A 21389-nucleotide genomic window follows, 5' to 3' on the forward strand; every position below is an offset into this window, starting at 1 on the left:
AAATCCATCATTAGAATCAGGCACCTGGCTCCACCAAGTGATGCTGGTGCTAGAACTTTGCAGGCATTATCATATTGGGGAGCTTGCAGCAAACACTTAAGGAACTCTGGGGTTCTACAGAACCCTGGTTGAGATGATTAGTCTGTAACTTGTAGTTCACACTTTACTTTCCTTCTGTTAAGCTGTCCAACCTAGGAGGCACAGAAGCAAAAGAACGTAAGTGTATGTTGCTGGGAAGCATTGCATTTAATTTGGTTTACTAGCAAAAAAATAAAATAAAATTGACTATAAAGTTCATTTTACCCCAGCTGAATATTCCCAGCATAATAACATTTCTTCCAGATTCAGTGATGTTTGGCTTCTCCTGTCAAACTCCTGTTCATACTAATGGGATGGCTGTACTCCGTAGGACTGCTGGAGGCTTCCACATATATGGCTGGTGCAAAGGAATGAACAGGGCCACAGGGTGCTTGTACAGCACAAAGAGGAGCAGGCTGGCGGTTTTCTCTGCTAAAGTTGAGCAGAACAGGGCAGAGCCACACAGCAGATATCCTCGGGAAGAAAGGTAATTATGTTACCAGGTGGACAGCAATCTGGAGGGTGTTGTGAATGCATTAATGGACTACATTAGCAATGTTCAAGTTTCCTCTAGAAAAATAATTGAAGGAAATAAAAGTCTCATACTTTAGGATGAAGCATTCACATTACACTTCGAAAAGCAGGGACTGTCTATAAAAAAAAAAGTGTTTGCAGCTAGTCCATGATCATTATAACTGCATGAAAAGATTCTTTTTTTGGCAGCAGATCTTCTGGCACTTTTGGAGTTCATAAGGAACCGTCTCCGTAGTCATTATAGTGTTTCTGGAAGAACTATGCTCATGCTTGCGCTTTTTACAAGATCTGTCCTCATACAGTGATGGCATGAAGTTATTTACTGCTTGTCACAAGAGTCCGATTATCCCAATTAACACCGTAGATTGTTTCCTGCCCTGTAACTAAACACTCTCATTTGAAGTTCTTCTATTCAATCTACAGAAATGTTAAGATTCCTGATGACTGATGAGCAGTAAGTGGCTGTCAGTTTGCTCAGCAGCTGTATGACTGAAGAAGCCTCAAATGCATTTATTAGAGGAGCGATAACAATGGCTCCCATAATACTTGGCCGCTCGTATCGTTTTTCTGGCATCTGGAAATGTGCAGCATATGATTGTAAATTGTTATTTTCTAAAATTAATTTAATGCCTTAAGTAGGCTTATTGTCCACTCTTCCTCTGTGGAACACGTCTTGTGCCATAAAAAAAATAAAATAGAAACTTCGTATAGATATGTTCCTCTTCCTCTGCTTTTGTCCTTGGTAAACCAGTCCTAAATGCGTCAGAGAGCGATGAGTGTGCTTCATGGAGCATAACTGGGCATGTTAATGGCACCCACTAGGAGTCAATTCCTACAACATGGGTTCACAGGTAGTGTTGAATGACTCTGGGTATCATTTATTAAGGGAACAATGCCAGCATGACGGGGATATCCGGATTGGACATAAGTTTATTATTTCTATGAGATCTGTTCTTTTTACTACTGCAGGGCAATGGACTTTTTTTCTACAAAACTGGATTTGGGTTTTAAGACAAATGTCTTCTGCTATCAGAAGAGGGTGGCCAGATTTTTACAGACCATTTAAAATGTAATTGAATGGAGTGAGGGGCGTCCCACAGTGTCTTTCTCCTATTTTGAAGACACCAGTGGTTGTGCATGGTGGTGGTTGTGGGATCTGTACTGATGCTAGATCTTTACCCAAATTTACATTCTTACCAATTTTTAATCTGTACACAGCTTTGCATGATGCTGCCACAACAATGCACATTGAATGAAGAGTCTTCATAACCCCACTTTGCAGCTCCTAGATCCTTGCACAAATTTAAAAGGAACCTGCAAGAACTGAAATAGGGAACTGCATTTACTGACTTAACTTGCTGTCAGTGCTGAATAATTTATTGAGCTGTTACATTTATATAGACTTTTCTTATATAGACTTTTATATAGACTTTTCTAGAGCTGCCCCAACTCTACAGTGGTTTTCTTCTTCCTTTGGCTTGCTCCTACTTTCTGCACTTTTAAAACGAGCCTTTAAAAACCCATCTTTTCAAACTTGCCCACCTGTCTACTTCTGTCCCTTGAAATCCTCACTACTCTCACTATTCAATATCCCCCTTCCTAGTGTTAGATTAGTAGTAGATTGTAAGCTCTTTGGGCCAATGTCCTCTCCTCTTGTGTCACTGTCTGTATCTGTCTGTCATTTGCAACCCCTACTTAATGTACCGAGTTGCGAAATATGCTGGTGCTATATGAATACTGTTTATTATTATGATAATAATAATAATAGCCAGTGAAGTCTGAAATCCCAACCTGCATATGTATTCAAGGTCAGAGTCTTACTGGGGAGCAGAGACTAGATCGGGCTAACAGCTCTAGATAATGCAATTTGTAGCAATAATAGCAGCTTCTAATTTTTTATCTGGGTAAATGTCAGAATGTCTCTCCTCTTCAGTTCAGCGTGTTGTGGCTGGTGCAGAAAGCAGAAACTCCACTTCACACATCACAAGGGATATGAACTGGCATTTCTCTCCAGGCAGATAGAAGATACTAACGCACATATGTGTTATACTTAATCTTTAACAATCCAGAAAGGGCCAGCACGCTATGGTCTGGGTAAATTGGATTTTAAGGTATTGGTATATGGATGTGATGGTATTTCCATCAGACAAATTAGGTTTAATACCAATAATAATATTGACCAACACATGTTTTAGCCGGACTGTGATGGCCTTTTCTGGATTTTTATTACATGTTTCTTTGGTGTGGCGGTGCACCAACCATTGGTGACTTGGGCTTGTGTGTGGAATGGGACTTTTGTTTCATACTTGGTCATCCAGCTGGATTTTATGATTTTTATCCAAAACACATTAATAAAGACCTGTACTGTGGACCAAAGGGAACAGACCTGTTGCCAATATTGCCTGTGTTCCCTAGCTGATCTTCACTGATTTACTATGTCTTGTTCTTCAACATGTCTCACCATTGAAGTTATTTTGGTAGAGGAGCAGGGACATGCTTTTTCATGAGCCACCAACAGATTGCTACTTGGGGAAAAAAAAACACAAATCCACAGAAAGATAGAAGCAAAAGAAGGGATATCCTTGTACTGCAGGTGCACAGGTTCAGCTTTCTCTCCAGAAAGGAAACAAGTAAGCAGGAGCAGCATAGTAATGACCTCACCAAATCTCATTCCAAATTTCTTGAGACTAGCCACCAGACTACAGATGTACATCTAATAGACCTAAGGTAATGTTCAAGAAATAAATATATGCGGCTACTCTTAGTCATAGCTATCACTGCTAGATGAAGATAATAACTTTTCCATATGCTAATATTAATTATCATCTAGAATTGTACTTTTAGTAAAGATGCACCAATGAACTGCCATCAGTTCTTTGTTTTACCTGCAATAAGGTGTGGGTTAAACATTGGGAAGCAGATTGAGTATGATAAGAGATTTTTCCTGTAAGTATGGCCATTGTATGTTTGTGTGTGACCTCACTGATTTCCCAGACTGTCCCAGGACAGTGCCGTTCTTCATGGTTAACAGGCTGGCACTTTGAGCATGCCACATTCCAGACGGATTGGAATGTAAAGGGGGGGGGGGGGGTGCCACTTGTTAATAAATGACTGTCACAACACCTCCCTTATTCCTTTGTGTTGCCCATGTCGTCGTCTGTTAAGAGGGCCTCAGAGGTTATTTCATGACACTGTTTAGAATTTTTTTCATATAGCAGCAGCATACCAACCTGTTGTAGTTGTAATAACTGTGCTGGTAAACACACTCTTTACATATAAAAGAAGAATTATAAACATGATTTGGAACTGACTGGGGAAAGAATTAAAGCTGTTTTAGTAGTTTCAATTTTTTTCCTTCTTCTCTTCCTGGTTTTGATTTTCAGCCATCTTGAATGGCTGGGCTGGGATAATTCATTTAGTCCCAGCAGTCAGAGGAACCCCAGATCTTGACATTGTTTTTTGACAGGAGAGGACAGCGACTAGGCAGGTAAGTTGCAAAAGAGACATCACCATTTCTGCATTCTGATTGTAAATTTGAACTAGTTTTCCACTATCATAAACAACTCATGCGTCGATTATTGAGTGTCTCTGCAAGGTTTTAATCTTGGAACCCAATTCCATTTCATATTCTTTCCCCATTTTCTTTGAGGACCTCCATTTTTTTTTTCATTCCTTTCCATTTCTTCATTTAGCTTTTATTGTGCAGTCTTCAGGCCTATCTGGTGACTGGTATTGGTCTTTCCTCTGCTTCTCCCACTGTGTCTGTTGATGGTCTTTTGTCCTGGACAGAGTAGTGCTGACATGATGATGTATGAGCACCCCGACTGTCCAGGAGTACTATGAACCTTGAACACAACGGGCTTACAGCAATTAGGTTTGACAGCGCTCATTTTTATAAATATTGTGTGAAGTTAAAGTGATTAAGCTCATCGCAAGACACTGTAGTGACTTTAGAAAAGTTTTTTTTTTTAGACATAGGCACAAATTAGGTAACTTCCATTCAGCATAACCAAAACACAAAAGGGCTGAGTCAATCAAAACAAAAATAGCTCACATTAGTTTTAAGGCCCAAAGGTAAGGTAATAAAATCCTGCCACCCAAGCGGCTACTCCACGATTGACCCTGGTACTCACAGGTAACATCTTGCAGTTTCAAAGTGTGTAGTCCCCCAACATGGGCTGCCCAGTTCTGCTCCCACCAGCATTACAGCTTGGACCTAGATTCAGACTGCAACACCCTTTAGGGGTATTTGTCCCACTGACCTAGACTTAAGGGGACCTCCTAGGCTCCCCAGCACACAATCTCACCACGTGGCTTCAGGCTACCACTTCTCCATGATTCAAAGGAAGATGCTATTTTATTAATGTACAGGTGCTCCAAAGCAATTTGTAATTACTTGTCTGGCCCACCCATTCCTTCTAGGACACGCCAGGCCTGGATCCCAAATAAAAAAAATGCCATTCTGCATCAATACAATTACCAATAGCCTTAACCAGGCCCTTTAATCCCCTTTCCGGGTGACATTGGGATAGATGATGCCAAATACCTTTCAAATATGGCACCATATATTTCTTCCTGCCACAATTGCTATTAATCTTCATTTGTGTGTTAATTTCCCCACCTACTAGATTGTAAGCTCTTCGGGCAGGGTCCTCTCCTCCTCCTGTATCACTGTCTGTATTTGTCTGTCATTTGAAACCCCTATGTACAGCGCTGCGTAATATGTTGGCGCTATATAAATCCTGTTTAATAATAATTTATAAAGCGCCAACATATTACGAAGCTCTATACAATAAAAAAAAGGTTAACGATGACGAATCTGAAAAGTACAAACAATAACTTTGAATGGAAAAGAGGACCTTTCCCAGTGGAGCAACATGCACAAGAATTAATTGCTGCTATTGGTGTATCTGCAGAGGACAGCACTGGAAAAAGGTAAATATAGCAACCAAAACTGCTTTTTGTTAAGTGTAAGATGAGGATGTGCTTTAACTTTACTTGTTGCTTATAGCAGCTATGCACATTTTTTTAAATACTTTGGAATCAGAATAACTAATTAATTAGGGCTGAAAGAACAGGTCTGTCCGCAGAAGCACATAGGTTTCAAGGCCTCATGAAAGAACAGAATCCGCAGGCAGATTTACATGGCCATAAACAGAGAGTGGAAACTGGCTGGATATCTAACATCTGTCACACAGCAGAAGTGCTGGCAGGCTCCCGCTAATTATAGGATCTATGACAAGGACTGGTGACAGAGAGCTGCAGATACAAGTCCAACTGGAAACCGGCACGTAAATGTAACGCTGGCGACACCGGGCTTTATTTAACTCCGCAAACTGCTGTGACATATAGAAAACCACCAGACAACTGAAATGTCACAAGTCAGCTTGCTGCTCATCTCATTCCTTCGTCGGTCAACTTACTGAATTCTGTTGGGAGGCTCGATTAGCTTCAGGGATATCACGCTTTTTGCTATACATATATCTTCTATAGAATGATCGTATCCTAAATGGCAGTTGGAAAATGTCATGTGAGAGATTATTATTACTTATTATTACACATTATTTATATAGCACCATCATATTATGCAGTGCTGTACAAAGTTTATAGTCATGTCACTAGCTGTCCCTCATAGGAGCTCACAATCCAATGTCCCTACCATAGTCATATGTCTTTAATAGTCTAAGGTCAGTTTTGGGGGAAAGACAAAGACACTCACTGCATGTTTTTGGGATGTGGGAGAAAACCAGAGTACCCGTAAGAAACCCACACAGACACCAAGATCAAAAATTGCATCTTCTTTTGTCATTTTTTTTTTTTTTTAAGGAATGTTAATTACTTTCACTTTACATCAAATTGTTAAGTTTCCAGAGTTGAAGTATTAATTGCATGGGCATGAATAAATAAAGCTCTCCGAGATCTGGAAGATAAACTATCATGGGTGAGTTTGATCGATCCAGCAAACCTGGAAAAGAATTCTTCAAAATCATTTCCTAATAATTGGCATCCTTAACCAAATCCAGTCCTGACTTGCTAGATCACCCAGGTTCCCCCATGATAGTCTTTGAGAGCTTTAATACATGGTGATGGTAACATGAAACCCTCCTATTCTTAATGGAGAGAAAGCTGAACTGGAGTGTTTGCAATGCAAGGATCCCCCTGCTTCTACTCCATTTATTCACCCATGATATTCTAACTTCTCCACTCTTGGAGAGCTTTAATAAATCAGGCCCATTATCTCTGCTGATCCAGAAGATTATTGAGGCAGTGCTGTGGGATGGGTCGTGTGATCGGGCATAAAAGAATGCATTGCAGTTTTTTTTTTTGATTGTCATTTTTTCCTCTTATTATTAAATAAATATGTTTTTTTGAATATTATCCTGTATAGTTAATATATCTTATTCTTTATAGCACAATTTAACTTGCAGTGAAAAAAGGAAACTTTTTTCAGGCAGTTATGCACAGCACCTACCTGTTAATTCAATTGCCGTTCTTTGTCCAGATCCAAGGTAGTAAGAGAGTTGTTTTGTCTATTGGTCCTCTTTCAGATATTTCCAAGTGAGGCATATAAGACATTATTTGGCTTTGTATTAAGTAGCGAATTTTGGTGTTTTTTGCATACCATAAGTGCCTGCAAGGTTTATGCAGTCTGCATTGTGTTCAGCTACACAAAATTGGAATGTTATATGTGTAGTATAGACGATTGGTGTTATTCAGTCATTTCAAACCCTTCTTTTTTCTTACTGTGGCTCACAAATATCTCCAGACACACAAGATTGTAATAGTTGGTGTAATTGCATGTCTTGTTAACTAGCACAGCAGACCTATAATTACAGCGGGTGTACAGGATGTGTATGGTGTGTCTGGTGGGCAGAGATCTGCCCAATAACAGCTTCTTGTAATGTGAATGATTATACATTCTTCTTTCTTCTTCATCTAGTCTTTCATGCAAACATAGCTTGTGCAGCTCCTTCAAATGATAAGATTGCATAGTTTTCCAGTGAGAGAACTGTAATTGTGCCTATACAAAAATTCCCCTTCAAATTATATTTGTTTTAAAAAAATAAACAGTGTGATCAGTGCTATTTGCTATCTGCTGCTGATAAACTCGTTTGACCTTACTGCATTAAAGCTGAATTCCAGAAGATGATGCTAAATCCATGAAAGAAGTGCATAGATGGACCTAGAATGAAATCCAAGGCCACTTTGGTCTAAAACTGCATGGTTAGTCACACCTGGTTGCCCCTGTATTTGCCCGGGAGCAGTTTTTATGGTCAACTGCAATGGTTTACGAATGCTTTGTTGTGCGGTTGTAGTGCAGCTTACAAGGATTTACGGGTCGGTCATATCCAGTCCTCCAGCAACATCTACAATGGAGTTGCAAGGCTACCATGTTCAACTGCTCCGCACTACAGTTGGGACATAATGTTAATATTATAATTTTTTTATTATGTTCCCCTTAAAGGCAATGGAAGTGACTTGTGTTCAGGAACTATGTCGCAAACCCCTTCAATGTGAATGCAACCACATTCATATAACAGTTCCCAACTGCTCCTATGTAAATGTAAGTGAATGGGATCCTGGTTGAGTGTGCAGCAAACGTTTACTTTTACTTTCTAGACTGTGATTGGAGAATGATGAAGCAGCAGCACATGGATAGGGTCAACTTTTCTGCTTTGTTACTCATATATTATTCTGACAAAAAGACAATAAAATGACTGTATTCATTATTAAATCCTTTTTTTTTTTTAATGAAAGCAGTGTAAGTATTGGAATTTGCCTTGCTATCCGCCTCTTGCAGGCCCTCTATACCTAAGTTTAAACTGATAGAGGAAGAAGTAGCACAAGAAGCCTATAAGCTGTTCTGGAGTGCTTGTGGGCTAATAAGGGAAATAGTGATTGACTAACAAAATAACTCATGAGCATACTGTTTCTTTTTCACTGTCCATTCACAAGCTAGGATAGGGACAAGACCTGCAAACTGTAGCCAAATATAATCAGGTCAGACAAAGCAGCACTATCCAGAATAGCCAGAAAGAAGTAAATGTTATTTGGCAGGTAAAGCATCTGTCACTTACATATTTCACCTGTGTGTTTATTTGCTCAGATGCCTGAATAGTTTTATTGTACCTGCACAAATGGCTCTATATGTATGGCTACCTGATGGTACTGCAACCTTACCAGAAGAAAGTTCTGCAGAACTTTGTTTAAAACAAAACACTATTTTGTATGATCAGTTTTTTTTAATTGCCCTATTTGAACGATTACTTTTGGATCTGTTTTAGACTTATCATTGAGATAGTAACATGTCTGTGCTTCTGATTGGTTAGTAATATCGGAAAGAGGGGTGTAATGCCTGCCGGTTGCTGCTGGCAGCTCTCTGCCTTGATTCCAGGTGCTGGCATCAGACGTCTCTGCTGTTTTATCTTCCTATACTCATCGAAGACACCTTCCAGACGCGGTATAACTTGGATTATCTCCTGCAAGGTGCCTTTTTATTTTCTCTCCATGTGAGTTCCCAGGTCTCGGCAGTTTTCTTGCATTGTGCCTGGTATCCAGTATTAACAGCTTGTTCTCTGGTTTACTTCTGTGCTTCTCTTCCAGCTACCAGACACCAAGCATCTGCATTGTACCTTGCATTTCCTTCTCTGTTACCAATATATGCTTCAATCAGGGCTGACCGTGCTCTTACATTAACTTTTCTATATCATATTGTTCTTATTCATTGGGCATTACTCACTTGTACACACTCGGCTTACATTGCATTGCAAAGCTTTCCATCCCTCAAAGGGTCCCTGTAAGGAATCATTACAGTGAGACTGTCGCAGGAGATTTGCATGAGAATCTTGCTGTGTTTAGATTGCTGACTGTGGGATTGGAGCACCACAGGAGATTACATAAAAATAAAAATGAAGAGCCAGGCGTAATTTTTGTCATACGGTGCTGCAGATACAGAGAGGTGAGCAGAGACATACATAACCTATCATTGCATGTTATTTCTCTTGTGCATTACATGAACCACTTGCAGTGGGTAATTTGTCTGTATGTAGTGTTATGTAACGGGCTGATTTCTGGATTTTTACATCCCTCTGAGTACGTGCCTTTTTAATGTAGTTTCTTTTCAAATTTAGAGAACTCTTAAATTACTGTTCTCTATATTGTTCATATTGCATATTGTGAAATACTGACAATGAGTTAATGAGTCAGTTATTAAAATCTCTTAACAGAGAGAAATATTACTACAAATATTAACATGTTAAAGCCCAATTAAGAAAAAAAACATATACTGGGACTTTAAAGCCCAATTAGAAATTCATATTATCACACAGTTCTCAGTATAATACATTTTTTAGCCTTTATTGGGTATACTTAAAAACACAACAATTAAACTTATTACATTTAAAATACATGCAAACCAAGGATTTTCCTGTAGGGTTGGGGTACACCCACAATACTTCTACGCGTTTCACGGACTAATGCCACTTCTTCAGGAAAAAATACAGGTATATTTGTTACTTGCAGCATGTAAACCCCACTCAATTAGGAGGGTAGCGGATGGAAACAGCAATACTTTCCCATAAACATGTATTTGTTGCCATAGACCCTCTCCTTATTCATTCAGAATGGGTCCACAATTCAAACATTTTTTTTCACATATTTGGATAGAACAAGTAGTGCTTGTATATACCATTCATTGTCAGAAAAGGGCTTCTTGGAGTAATCCTAATCCATTATAATAGGGTACTCATATGCTGACCCGCAAATTCAATAAATGTTAAAGCCCAGCTCTGATCTCCAGTCTTCCCAGCAATATGTCATTTATTTTTAATATTTAATATACAGCGCTGCATATTATGTTGGCACTATATAAATCCTGTTTATTAATAATAGTAATATTAATAATAATTTAATATTTTTTCTAGCTGTCTTCAAGTAAGTCCTATGAGCAGTCCTTCCACTGGTCTGGTATTCTTTTTTAGTAGTAGGTGGGCCATGATAGTGCAAAGAAGGCATAGCCAAAGTCATTTCTTCTTTCCTCCATGCTGGTGTTGCCCCTGAAGGTGCGGGCTGATGTCACCCTGTACTCACAGTATGTCCTTAGTCTTTTAGATTGAAAAACTCTCTGCATCATTGAACTTGAAAGACTGAGGACACCAAGTGGTAAAAATGAATTTATGCATGAGACAGTGCCGGACCCTTTTATCTTACAAATAGCTCAGTGTTTTTAAAGTCATTTTTAAAGTCATTCACAATGTTTTTTTCTGCAGCTTTTGTTAAAATAATGCTTAGTGTTCCTGATATGAGTGTCTGTTGTTCAGGCACCTGTTATAAGGTGACAGCTGTCTGCCCCTGTCTCGGTGTTTGTTCTTTTGAGTTGTCACCCTATTACATGGGGCTTACAGTGGCGATTACAAGTGGCTGTGCACAATGCACAGAAGTGTGATGCAGCCCTCGCTGGAGTTTATCCAATCGTAAAGTGGCTCCAATAGGTAGCCAAAATTGTAAAAAAATTATGTATTTATTTATAAAAAATGCCGGTGCTTTAAAAAACTAAATGTCATTTATTATTCCTTCAGCCGTACTTTAAATATTTACTGTTTACTTGCCAAAATAATTCTGGGCAATTCTCAAGGCAGCCTTGAGATTAGGACGTCCGTCAGTTACCACTGTCTATTATGTCTGTCTGTTACCTCTGGCTATTGCCTCTGTTCATTACGTCTATCACTAGCTCAGTTATTTGTCTCTGTTCAATAATATATCTGCCTCTTACCTGTCTGTTGCCTTAGTCCATTACCACCTCTGCCCTTTTCCTCTGTCCATTACCAGTTCTCTTTTCACTGACCACCACAACTGCCTGTTGCATCTTTTTATCACCACTTCTGCCTGGTACCTCTGTATGTTACCACATCTGTCTGTTACCTTAGTCCATTACCACTTCTACCCATTGCTTCTGTCCGTTACCATCCCTGTCTGTTATCCCTGTCTGTCACCACCTCTGCTTATTACCCTGTTTATTACCTCTTCTGCCTGGTACCTTAATTTGTTGCCATTTATGTCTGTTATCTGTGTCCAATACCACCTTCTATTACCTCTGTCCATTACCACCTCTGTCTTTTACCTCTGTCCATTACCACTTCTGCCAAATGCTTCTGTCCGTTATTATCTCTGTCTGTTATCTCTGTCTACCACCATCTCTGTTCATTGCCCTGTTTATTACTTCATCTGCCTGGTACCTTAATCTGTTACCATCTCTTGGTACCTCTGTCTATTACCACCTCTGTCTTTTACCTCTGTCCATCACCACTTCTGCCCATTGCTTCTGTCTATTACCACCTCTGTCTCTTACCCCGGTCCATCACCACTTCTGCCCACCACCTCTATCCATTCCTGTCCACTACAATATTTGCCTATCACCTCTGTCTGTTCCTAACTCTCTTTATTATTTCCACCCATCACCTGTGCCCTGTAAGAAGTAGAGAAAAACCAACTAATAGTTCAGTGCTCATGCTATGTTGTTCCACTTTAGTTGATAAGGCTGCAAGAGAGTCTGTAGGGGAAACAAATTACAAAGTACAGGCAATATGTAATCTATGTACAAATGAAGCCTAAACCTTTACATCTAAGCTCCCAACAGACAGATACATTCCCAGCTGTTATGCCTATATGTGTGTTCAGCCATTATTGTGATTTAGCTGGAGCTAAGCAATCAATCTTGGTTCTCATCCCAGCCGATGGAGGATCTGTTTTCTGGGGGGAATACAGGTGTTGGATTATTTTCTGTATTGCAGTGATCAATGTTCTGAAGATACAATTAAAGAGAATAGGATTTGGCGTTATGTGATTTACAGATCAGGACAGACTTCTGCCAAGTTTCCAGGGCTGTTAATCGCTGTTTGTGTCTTGTTAGCTTTGCGGTCTCACTTATTTTGGTGTGACATAATCACGAGGGAGAGATGGAGGAGTCTGTACAAAGATAGCACAGTCTTAGGAGAGAATGAAATGAATAAAGGGATGAATGTTGCTTACCCCTGTATTCTATCATATCGTATTACATCCTTCATAGGGACATCTTGATTGTAAAAGAAAACCTAGGTAGATTGTAATACTGCATCTCTGCCAAAGTGCCGCATTTCTAATAGTAAAAAAATAAACTTCAGCTCACAAAGACAACCTAAAGGAGCCTTTAGCACCTAAAAGGAGACTTTTGACAAAATACACAGCTCTAAGTGGCCAAAACAATAGTATTTGAAAAAATAGCATGATATGTGAATGCTCAGGTAGGTGTGTGCATGGCATATGTGCAGTTAGGTATATGTGTCAACATGTACATGTTAGGGCAAGGTCATGCTTGTGATATTGTATGCTGGGACTAAACACCCCTTCTATAACTTAACTCTTGAGCATGTATGTGCACATGAGTTTGTTAATGTCAGAACCAAGGTGTGCCAGTAATGTACTCTAAGCCGGTGATTTTCAACCACTGTTCCGTGGCACACTAGTGTGCCGTGAGAGATCTTCAGGTGTACCGTGGGAAATTATCCAATTACCATTGTCGAGTGCCTGTGCTGTAGTGACTGGCAGAGTAATGTAATACTCTTCCATGTCAGTGGGTGGCAGTAGGTAGCTCAAGCGCCTTGTTTATTTTTAGAGGCGAGAATTAGCTACAAAGTGTAATTTTGTAACACTTTTGATTTGTGGTGTGCCGCAGGATTTTTTTAATGTAAAAAATGTGCCGTGGCTTAAAAATGGTTGAAAAACACTGCTCTAAGCTGCGCATGTACAGCTCAGTGAACATTCAAGAGAAAATTGGAAACTGGCGTTGTCCTATCATAAAGGGCTGCATACCCGTTCCGCAATGAAAAGCTTGCCTGCTCAAAATTTTTTATCTCTTTTTCAGTTTAGTTTTGCTTTGCAAACTGCAATAAATTAAAATCAGGTTAGCAGGCTGACCGCTGTAAACTTGACTGAATGAACTGAAATGCAAATTCTAGCAGGTGGAACAGCATTCACATGCAGTATGTGTATAAACTGCACATTTACCTGTATATGTGGAGTTTAGGTCTCAACGATTGCAATAATTTATTGTAAGACTTTCACTGAAAGTGATAGCTGATCCAGAGTTTTCCTTGAGTTTTATATATTTTATATAAATATATATATATATATATATATATATATATCAGTTTTCAGTCCAGACATTTTGTTAAGCTGGGTGGTAAGAAATGGTAGGTGGGTGGCAGCCCCTGTACTGTGCCCTAACTCATCAGTATCCACCCCTAAAACAGCCGGGTGTTCCATAAAAGTGCCAGGTGGTGTGTCCGGCTGTGTATATACTGGATATATAATATTAGAATTTAAAACTTTGAATTGAAATGTGCATATCATTTAGTATGGTCCCTGTGTCCAGCTAATCCAATGTTTTGCTTGGAGTGAGGCATACCATGGTATTCAATTACATCTACATCCCAAAAACATGCAGGTGGGTTAATTGGCTTCCCCCTGAATTGGCCATAGACTGTGTTAATGACATTTAACTATGGCAGAGCCATTCGATTGCGAGTGAAAACGTGACATGACTATGGACTTTGTAAAACACACTGTAATGTTGATGCTATGTGAATATAGCATACAAGATACAAGTGATATTGAAAAAAAAAATATCTCTGAACTGTGCACATCTGTCAAACAGTATATTCTTCTATCTGGCTCTCCAGATATGATCTCCTAGAAGAGATTGAGTTCAGGTGGCACACTCGATTTGCATTCCTTCCTTGATAGATTTACACAAATCTCATTGCACAGAAACATTCTCTATTATTTGAGGAACAGGCATATTACATGTTGATATATGACTTGATGCTGCTTGTAATATTAGTATATTGAGGGAAAGCGATGGTGGTCTCTGAGATAGGCAGTGAAAAGAAATGACTTCAATGAAGACGCACTTTTCTTTTAGTGTATATTAGAATCTTTGTCAGAATTTTAGTATTGCTTTGCTACCCTGTTGGGAAAATAAGATTTTCCTGTTTTCCTGTAATCAATAGAACAAGGATGGGGTGAGATGCAGAGTTGTACCCTTCAGACCCTAGGACACCCCAGGATATTGTGGAACCCCAAAACAAATGTGCATGAGGACATATACATAGGTTCTGCTGTTCTGCATCGTAGACCAGATTGCCTTTATTAGCAGTTGGTTACCGCTACAATTATGCTATAATAAGTGATGTTTAAGTGTGGAAATAAATCATACATTATTAAGAACATTACTGAGCACAGTTTTATTCTACATTATTATGTACTTTGTGCAGAGTGGGGTCTATGACCCGAAGGTAGATTTCTAATCTGCCATTGCTGGTTGACTCCTTAAAACCACATTAGTTCAGCTCTGATCATTTATATTGTCAGTAATATTGTTTTTTATCATCATCATATTGTGTTACTAGAGTTTCATTGTTCCCTAACTGTGTATTTTATAAATCACAACAGCTTAATCTTGCAATTACCTAGAAATAATTACATTTTCCATCTCACAGAACAACAAGAGAAAATGATTTTTGCTCACACACCGAGAAACAATTCTGATTTATATGTGCCCATTGTATCCTTTCGGTCCAGTTGCCCTTTAAAAAATATCCTTTGTTTTTAAAAGTAATTTGAGTCACTGATGTGGAACAGAATGAAGGTCCAATTCATCATTTTTCCCCCTCGTATTTAGGGGTTTTATATATTTTAAAGTATACCTCTCATTCAGAATTGAATGGTGCCAGTATGGCAAATACACTTTTCAGGTTTAGTAATACCTGAATAAATAGCTTTTTTTTTTTTTGTTCTACGTTTGTTTTATCTATATTTATACAGACCAAACTATCCTGGCAAAGTAACGGGACAGATCTTTGGACAAAGGCTAATAAAAAATTATGATCCTCCTAATATATTCTGATATTTCTGAATAGGCAAGTAAGCTGCCCTCCTAAACCCAACCACAGTTTAGTAGTGAACTACTTACGAGTATCCCAGGCATCCTCTGGGATTAAAAGGCAGGAAGTTATGTAAAATATGGACTCCAGCATGTGTTTTCAAGGACTTCTGCTATTGTACTGAAGAGGATATATGAGCTATATGCATAGTAGCATGTAGTGGTTAATACCATCCCATCATGAAGAATGGGACACAGGGGAACTCATATATTTTTATGACTCAGATTTGCCAGCAGTGACATGTGGAAAAGGATCCACAAAACAATACATATCTTTCATAACGTATGCTTGTATATAGGTTCTGATATGAATAATGAATAGCATATGACTAAAACTGAAAAAAAAAAAACATTTCACCCTAACTATTCCGTGGAATAGAGATGGTCAATGGCTGAAGATTCAAAAATTACATATTGCAATGGCTTGAAACTGAGCCAATCAAATTCTGCAAGTGTAGTGTTTTGCTCTTTTTCACGTTTGTACAATTTTCATGTGATTTACATGAGTTGATTTTGTTTCATCTCATTGACCATTTGTGCTCCAAAGTAAAATGCATAATTTGTGTAATATGTTGGCTTTTTTATGTTGCTTTGGCACAATTCCAATAATAAACCCAAACATAGTCGGCACTGCTCTTTGAATACTTTTATTGTATCCATTGAAAGCACCAAAAGCAGAAGCCGATTCACAATCCACTTGATGGTATTTTATCATATTTTAATCAGTGGGCCTCTCCAGAACTGACTTAGGGCCCCCCCGCTAAACTGACTTGGGGTCTCCGTGGGGGCTCCTTTTGGCTGAGGAGGAACCCTAATGCTTTGGCACACTTTGTTCCTCCCCATGCCCACCCCTGCCTTTAAATTTTATTGTAGTTCTATCACATTGGCACAGCTAGTAATAATCACGGTCAACTGGATTTGTTCCATTAATCGCAAATGTTGCACCTAAGTACCTTCATCAGTGCAAGTGAGTGTTGTGAACAGCAAGTTGTGTGAATAGTGAAATTTCTTGAAATTAATGACACTAATTTACTATTCGTAGCTGGTGGTTGTACCCCAGAAATTGCGGTCTGATTGTGTCTGTGGTACAGTTTAGATATAAATAGGCCTCTGGAGTGTGTTGTTAGTTACCTTTAAACTATTTATTATACAGCAAGGTATAGGAGGTAAATATTGTATTTGTTTTTTTTTGTAGCAATACTAAGCTTTAATAAATGCTTGAATTGCTGTTTGAACCTGCTGTAGCCATGTCCGCCATCATATGGCTTGGCTGTTACCATGGCAACACAGGCTGGGTTTGTTATGGAAGTGTTAGCTGTGACAGATTAAGCTGTCAATCAGCATATGACAGGAACATCAAATTTTATATATATATATATATATATATATATATATATATATATATATATATAAAATATCTCATATGGCAACCGTATGTAGAAATGTAAAATGGTAAGAGCTTTTTGAGAATCCAGAGTGCAAAAATCATGATTCACTCACTTTAGGTGAACATAGAGATCCCACATCTGCATTCTTCTGTATAATTGAAGACATTTTGCTCAATGGACTCTTAAGGGAGATTGAGACCATTGTCCCTATTTAATAATGTACATTGCTGCGAAATATGTTGGCACTATAAAAATACTGTTTAATAAGAATAATAATAATAATAGTCTTGTCAATGGTGGAACTGGAAATGTATTCTGATTTTCAGCTTTGAATCAAGCCCACATTTTAATTTTTGGGTGAACATTGCTTGTTTATATGTTTTTATTTTTTTTTTTTTCTAATGGCATTAGAATATACTTTTTATTGAATAACACTCCCTCCTATTGTGTGCTGCTTCCCCCACCTCTTAGATTGTAAGCTCTTCTATGCAGGGTCCTCCTCCTCCTGTGTCACTGTCTGTATCTGTCTGTCATTTGCAACCCCTATTTATTGTACAGCGCTACGTACTATATTGGCGCTATAAAAAATGCTGTATAATAATAATTGAAAGCTGATGAGTTTATTTATTTTCTAGGTTCAGATCAAGAATATCTGATGAGTCCTTGTAGTCATTCCATACCCAGCACACATCAGCTTTACTTTGAAGAGACTCAGGTAAGGAAGTCTGTTATATAGTCTTTGTTAAATGGTGGAGAGAGACTGGATTTGCTTTAACCTCCCTAGCGGTTCATTTCTTTCCGGTTTTATATGTCTAAAAGCAGTACATTGTTTTTCATGAAAATGTATTTTACAGTATAATATAATAGTATGAGTATAATAAAGTTTGAAACAAAAAATCATTTAAAGGAAAAAAATTGAATAATTCAAAAAATATACATATATATAAAAAAAATTTAATAAAAAAAAAAAAAACATAATATACTCATAGTATTATAAATACTGTAAAATAAATGTAAAAACAATGTAATGCTTTTACACATAAAAAATCCAATGTATTGCATTCAATACAGTTATTTTGTATTGAATGCAATACAAATGGATTTTGAATTTCCCGCCCCGCCCGGCCGGGACGCACACACGCACCGACATCACCGGGAACTCCCCCGGTGACTCATCGGATGCGGAAGCAGGAAGAACGAAGAAGAAAGAAGACAGAGATCGCGCCGCTGGATGGCGCAGGACCCCGACGGATCAGGTAAGCACTCTATTTACTAACCTTCCCTAGGTGTTCCAACCCAGAGAGTGCCTCGGGGTTACCACTTGTAGCAACTTTTTTCTACCCCGAGTCACTCTCCGGGTTACCGCTAGGGAGGTTAAAGTGGAACTAAATGTCAAAAGTGACGATTTCCTAAGTGAAAGGGAATTGGTAAAACTCAGTGAACAGCTGACTTGATTGCAGAAAGGGGCATGCGACATGTTCCTTTCTGCAATAAAACATACTTTTATACCTGTTTGTTGACTTACTGAGCTGTGTATGCACTGCTCAGCATACGCTGCCAGGGATGTGCCAGGTATCCTGGGGCAGCCAGGGCTCAATGAACACTCCAGTGTTTAAGGGCATGCAAGTGCAGTTAAAAACCTGTAATCAGGCAGGTAAGGCTATAAAGGATTTGCCTGGTCACACTTTTTTAGTTTTTAGATATTGTTCCAATTTAAGGCTCAACTTCAGCCTTTCCCCAAGTCTTGCACAGTTGTGCAGGCTCCTCTTCTGTATTGAAAATGCTTACTGTGATGTTGGCTTATCACCTTGTGCATTAAAAGCTTCAGCTAGTTAGTTGGAGCCCCCTTATTTCCTTGCTGATGGAACATCCAGAACAATCTAGCACTTTTCTCCCTAACCTTACTATGCCTGGCCTGTCACTTTTCATTTATTGGATTTCAGTCGTTTTATCCATCGAGGCGTATCATAATCCGTGCCTGTTACCTCGGGAGGCTGCAAGAAGCTGGGTGCTGCAGTGTTTTCAGGAAGTTATGAACAGCCCTTAGCTGGCTCTCCCACTATCAATGACCTGTTTGTGTTGAGAGAAGCACAGGAACAAATGGTTACGTCACAGGGTCTAAAAATAAAGTATGTAATAAAAATTGAATGGTTTTGTTAGAATATATTAAAGTTATTTGCAGCCTGATGATGAGTAGGGAAAACGGGAACCAGGGAAGGTTAAATTTTAGATTAAACAACAGCTTTATTTGTACCAAAGCAGTACCCTGGAAAAAAAAACAAACTTTTTTTTTTGAATTTCTGGTATGTAAGGGTACCTAGGCTATCCTGTGCATGTAGCCTCATAGTTGTATACCTTCAGTGTGAGATCTCAGACACTTCTGCTGCAGCTTCAGAAGATTTGAAGTCAGATTTAGTGTTGTCAGTACTGTGCTTCTTATTGTTCTTGCTGGAGTCTATGATGTGAGCAAGTAAAACTTTGCTCCTACCAAGATAGCTGATTCAATGCAAAGAGACACAAGGCATGGTAAATCTGTAATGAACAGGGACTTAGCTGCAGGGCGACCACAGACAATACTGGTGACTTGACCTTTGTCTTTTCTGACTTTTTTCCCACTCATTCCAGATGTCAGTTGTTCTTTAACATAAAAAAATAAGTAATGGTTGATAAGTGATTGTGATCATTATAAAGGGTGCAGTTCACCGAATTACTTTGTCTTATTTTTTATATGTACTGTTTATAGGAATATATGGCACTTTCACCAGGGCAAGTGACAGTGTTTGCTGGCCTCAAAAATAAATAAAACGCTGTCCTTACTTTCCAAAAACTGGGAAATCTATTTTGGGTAGCCGTGTCCTTTGACATGTATGTCACCCTTTACGCAGAAATTAATAGTACCTTTGACCTTTTGCTAGGTCTGCACTAACAGGATTTTATGATATAAGCACAACGTTTCTGAAATACTAACACAGATATTTGTACGTTTTCCAGCCTGGCTCTGTTACCTTGTGGAAATGTTAGGCGTCTGTATGCGTGCATGCATTATCCCTCTCGGAATCCTGGGAATTCTTCCCGCTCCTTAATATACCCAAGAGTAGCTGGCACCAGCAAGCTCTTGTCTATTGGTCGCTATTTCCAACAACTCCTTAGTGTTGGCAGCAGTCTCCTCATGCTTGTGAATGTAGGATTTGAATCCATTTTCAAGTCTTGCCATGTATTTCTTAAGCACGGTTGTAAAGCTCTACAGCATAGCGACTCTGAATAGTTGTTTAATAATAGTCCTTCCAGATGTCCAGAGTTGTCATCCGTGGGACTACTCTGGTCCGGTGCCAGTGTCCCTGAGGTCACGATTCGTCAGTGATAGTACTTTCCTCTTTATATATCTCTTACTACTAGAGGGGATGAATGGGTGATATATTAAATTCTATGACATTAAACTCTGTCCCTGTGTGACATTTATGTAATAAATACAGTAAAAAGACTACAAAGATACTAGGCAGCAGATTTTTCTTAATTTTTTTCCATTCATCCCATTGAATTAATATTTTTTCTACCCCCATTTTGTTTTAAAAGTTTCTGAAATCATCATAATCCAAAATTCCAGGTGCATCAGATGCCTCCCCAGGGTCCACTGCAGCTTTGCCTAGTCTGCTAAATCATTAGTCTGTCCCATCAGAATATCACCACTTTGTGCACATTGGAACCTTGTTTAACATTGTGACGTATGGTTGGACTTACCCATCCTCATGGCTTTCATCTTTTCCAGAATGGGGCCCATTCAGACCCATGGTGAACCCCAGTGTTCCACTGCGGTCCCTACAAAATTTAAAATGGTTGGGAACTATATTTTACATGCAACTGCGGCAAGTCAAGGTGTGGTTCCTGTAACCACACTGTAAGTTGCTTTCAGCCACATAGTTGCTTTTGGAAGATTCACAACACCTTTCACTTCAACTGCAACCATGTGTGATTACTTATAACGTGTTGTGTTACCCATGGTGTGGTTTGCTGGTCTCTTTTTACAGATCAAAGTTATTGTTACAATGCAATACCAGGCAAAGTAAACTTTTGAAATGTTCAGGCAGAACACAGAGATACCCTATTTTGTAACTTTAATGGTCATAAAGAAAGTTTAGTTCTGAAATCTCTTTTGATGGGTGATCATCTACAGTTAGGTCCATAAATATTTGGACAGAGACAACTTTTTTCTAATTTTGGTTCTGTACATTACCACAATTACTTTTAAATGAAACAACTCAGATGCAGTTGACCTGCAGACTTTCAGCTTTAATTCAGTGGGTTGAACAAAACAATTGCATAAAAACGTGAGGAACTAAAAGTTTTTTTTTTCTTACACAATCAATTCATTTCAGGGGCTCAAAAGTAATTGGACAAATTAAAAAGCTGAACAT

General features: G+C 38.8%; 1 protein-coding gene across 2 annotated transcripts in view; it reads left to right on the top strand.

Moving 5' to 3' along the window:
- MPP7 (MAGUK p55 scaffold protein 7) overlaps window positions 1–21389 on the top strand; it is a 235597-nt gene that overhangs the window by 43163 nt on the left and 171045 nt on the right. For both annotated transcript variants that reach the window (XM_072412676.1, XM_072412677.1), the window contains exon 2: window positions 17613–17692. The gene's annotated coding sequence lies outside the window, so the exon portion shown is untranslated. The remainder of the gene's footprint in view (window positions 1–17612; window positions 17693–21389) is intronic.

The sequence above is a fragment of the Pyxicephalus adspersus genome, chromosome 5 (genome assembly GCF_032062135.1).
Source record: "Pyxicephalus adspersus chromosome 5, UCB_Pads_2.0, whole genome shotgun sequence".
NCBI classification, from domain to species: domain Eukaryota; kingdom Metazoa; phylum Chordata; class Amphibia; order Anura; family Pyxicephalidae; genus Pyxicephalus; species Pyxicephalus adspersus.